Source organism: Sitodiplosis mosellana, unplaced genomic scaffold (assembly GCF_009176505.1).
Source record: "Sitodiplosis mosellana isolate CC-2019 unplaced genomic scaffold, AAFC_SMos_1.0 Smas_scaffold_2902, whole genome shotgun sequence".
In the NCBI taxonomy this organism is placed as follows: domain Eukaryota; kingdom Metazoa; phylum Arthropoda; class Insecta; order Diptera; family Cecidomyiidae; genus Sitodiplosis; species Sitodiplosis mosellana.
This window is the reverse complement of record NW_022598144.1, coordinates 1-3539: the sequence shown is the minus strand read 5'-3', so window position 1 is coordinate 3539 and position 3539 is coordinate 1. Positions and strand designations below refer to the sequence as shown.

At 33.9% G+C, this 3539-nt stretch overlaps 4 non-coding genes across 4 annotated transcripts; 2 read left to right on the top strand and 2 right to left on the bottom strand.

Moving 5' to 3' along the window:
• Positions 1–347: 347 nt before the first annotated feature.
• Positions 348–419, top strand: Trnap-ugg (transfer RNA proline (anticodon UGG)). Its single transcript has one exon. It is a non-coding gene; the product is annotated as a tRNA-Pro (tRNA).
• Positions 420–1984: 1565 nt separating this feature from the next.
• Positions 1985–2056, top strand: Trnad-guc (transfer RNA aspartic acid (anticodon GUC)). The gene has a single exon. It is a non-coding gene; the product is annotated as a tRNA-Asp (tRNA).
• A 264-nt stretch (positions 2057–2320) lies between these two features.
• On the bottom strand, positions 2321–2393 carry Trnav-aac (transfer RNA valine (anticodon AAC)). Its single transcript has one exon. It is a non-coding gene; the product is annotated as a tRNA-Val (tRNA).
• A 562-nt stretch (positions 2394–2955) lies between these two features.
• Positions 2956–3028, bottom strand: Trnav-aac (transfer RNA valine (anticodon AAC)). Its single transcript has one exon. It is a non-coding gene; the product is annotated as a tRNA-Val (tRNA).
• Between the last annotated feature and the right edge of the window lie 511 nt (positions 3029–3539).

Here is a 3539-nt window from a genome sequence, read left to right as displayed (position 1 = left end):
GTTGAATTGACTTCAATTGTTGTTTTAACAAAAATGTAACAAATGCCATTCTCAAGTCGATTTCTTAGTCGATTCGATTCAATTAAATTCTCTTACAGTACAATTGCTCTAATAAATGTTTTATGTTATTGATGAGAATTGAGCTTCTCCTTTGGAATATTAAGTTACTTCAAACTTTAAGTTCGGCTTCGATATGTTTATAACAAAGCAGTAAAATGCCATAACGATTTGATTAGCTAATCGTTTATTCCAATTTATGCTACCTTTCTCCATTCGTATTTTGGAAATTATGTAAAACGTTTGCGGTTGGTGCGTTCCGAAGGGTTTTGAAGCGTTTATTAACAACCGGCTCAATGGTCTAGTGGTATGATTCTCGCTTTGGGTGCGAGAGGCCCAGGGTTCAATTCCCTGTTGAGCCCAACGGTGTACATTTTTTTTTTTATAAAACTTCTATCTGAAATTTATTTTTTTAACAAATAATCTATGATTTTGATTTCAACTCTGAATTAATGCGCGTTTGCCCAGATGATTTTCATTTCGGAAGAGCAAATGAAACACTTAACTGTTTATTAAGCAATTATAATTGCTTTATTATCAATTGATTCGTTAAGAAGCAGATAGCACAATGAAATTTGATTGAATCATTTATTCATAAACCACATTATTCTCCAGTTTTATAAGATGAAATTCGTTAAACAACTGTTCATATCATTGTTTTCATTAGAAAATGATGAAAAATTTAATGACTCAATTCCCCTCTAACCCAATCTGGTAAGAAGACTTCTGGCTTTCCCGGGTTCGTGGGTAGGACGGCCATTTGGTATTGGACATTGCCAGTGTCCAGGTGGTCCTTCTACACAATCCGGTGGTAAGCTTGACACCAACACCATCATGCTCATCAGTAAAATAGCTGCAATGAATACCAAAACGATTTGCAAATTCATTCTGGATTTTTACTTTCCTCACGCTAGTAGAGTCACTACTTTAACGATTCTTTCTTTTGCTTTGAACAATTTCAGAGGATTTTGGCTCGGGCACTAGTTTGAATTTCAAACTTTGAAAACACCATATTTTGAATGCATTATATAGGTGTTTTTATCAGAATCGTTCCACTAATGGCACAAAATTAATTAAAAATCAGCGTTCTGGTCATTTGTCATGCGGTGGAATAATTGATTGGCAAATTTCTGGGAAGTAAGCCGTTAGATGTAGGCCAAAGGGTGGCTTTGTCTCAAATTGGAAATGCACATCAATGAGCATTCTAATCAGCTATCAAAGGTGTTTATTTATTCACCAAAGCTAATTCGAAAAAACACTTATGCACGCAATAGAAGCCGTTTACATTCGTCAACGACCATATCATGTAAAAAGCACCAGTTCTCGTCCGATCACTGAAGTTAAGCTGCATTGAGCATGGTCTGGGAACACCATGTGTCGTTTGCAATTTTCTTTTTTTTTTCATCTTTTTTGTTTTTTTATTCATTTTTCTTCATGTGAGATTCATTTTTATTTAATTCATTTTCAATTCCATAAACTCGTTTTATTATACCTCCAAGCTATCCAATTTATACCATTGAATATGTTCGCTGGCGATTTAGTCTGATTAACAAATGTACGTGTAAATATGAATGATTAAAAATAAATGTGGCAAGATTTTTTCTGAAATCTATATATAGATTCGTGGGAAGGTACACACTGTGTACTACACAGCAAAGAGAACAGTTCACAAATTTCGTTCTTTTAATTCTTGTCTTCATCATAACGAGTGATGATTTATGACAAAACAAATTTCGTTCATCTGAAATAAATCTTTCGTTGTTTTGATAGTATATTTCCAATGATGTTGAGCGTGTTCTAGGTCACAACATCATACAATTCATACGGCTGAAATATTACATAAGCTCTTACGCTGATAAGAGCGAATGGTTGAATTTCAAGTAACGATGATATAATCAGTGGGCATCTAGATTCTAATATTCACAAGTCCTCAGTAGTATAGTGGTTAGTATTCCCGCCTGTCACGCGGGCGACCAGGGTTCGATTCCCTGCTGGGGAGATTCTTTTTTTTCAGATTATTTCGATTGATTTTTTCACAATGATTACCAATATTGACTTTGAAACGCTTTGTTTACTATAAATTCGTCATTTGGCAACAAACTTTGCCTAACCAATTAATTATTATTGTCCAATTGATCAAAACGACGCATACGAAAGATCTTGTATGATGTTAGTATGAAAAATGCTTCTAAATCGAAAACTTAATAGGAATAGGGCCTAAAAATCGACAAAATCGAGTATGAAATGGTGAAAAAAAAGTAAATGTTTCAGGCAGGAATTGAACCTGCGGCCGCCCGCGTGTTAAGCGGGAGTGATAACCACTACAACACTGAAACCACTGACAAAAAATGGCCAGGAACACTTCACGGTTAAAATTTGCTGTTTTTTTGTTTCAATCAATTCTGTAAAGTGAAAGAAATGCTATTGTCCAATATTGTTGATGTGTGCTAGCTTTCATTAGTGCGAGTGAGTACGTTATATGTCAACGTTATTATATGAGCCATTATTTGCCCATTGATTATTAAATTACATGGAATTTCACGGAGAAATTCAGTTAAAATTTTGATTGTAGAGCAATCTAAAAGAAATTTATTAAATCAGTCAATAGTTAGCTTTACTCCAATTTAAAATTGACTGTATTGAATGAACTGATGAGCATTTTTTTAAAAGAAAATATCTGCGAATCTAAATTTAATTGAAAAATAAATTGATAGTCAGAATATAGTTTGCTCAGAGACGTTTCAGTATAAAAACAATTAAATCACCGCCTTTAATCTTTGCTACGGCAGTAATTTGGGCCAAAAAGATTGATCGATACATAATGTCTTCAGTAAATTAGATAAGATTGTCGTATTCTACGTTTTACAAAATGGTTTCATTGAATTGGAAAAAAATAAATGTTTCAGGCAGGAATTGAACCTGCGGCCGCCCGCGTGTTAAGCGGGAGTGATAACCACTACACCACTGAAACCGTTGATCAGAAGGAAAGAAGAAAACATTACGGATTGCGAATGCGCGGTTTCTCTCATTTGCGTTGATTTCGTTATGTATTACGCTTGTTAAAATTGCAAATGAGGGATATTTTAAGAAAATTTTACAAACATTTTGGGCATTTACAATATTTTTAAAAGCATTTTCACATCAAAAATAAACAAGTAATATCAATATATACCAGTTGTTTTAGAGCTGAAAAGAGTTGATGCAGTTGATAGTTTAACATTTATCGTCGCTCTTTTGAATCAATCTCCTTTTCCTTCACCATAACAAGCGATGACATTTCTGAATAAATGTTCTATTTTAAAAGCAAACTCCACACAACCAATTAATTATGGCTTTTATAGTCAAAATCCTGTTTGTGATAAGAAGGAAATGAAACATGCCACAGATTTTGGTTTTTGCATTGCGTGAACAATTTCTACATTTTCGTTGAATCCATCGAAATATACACGTGACTCTTGGTGAGCATCGGTTTTCGCTTGAAT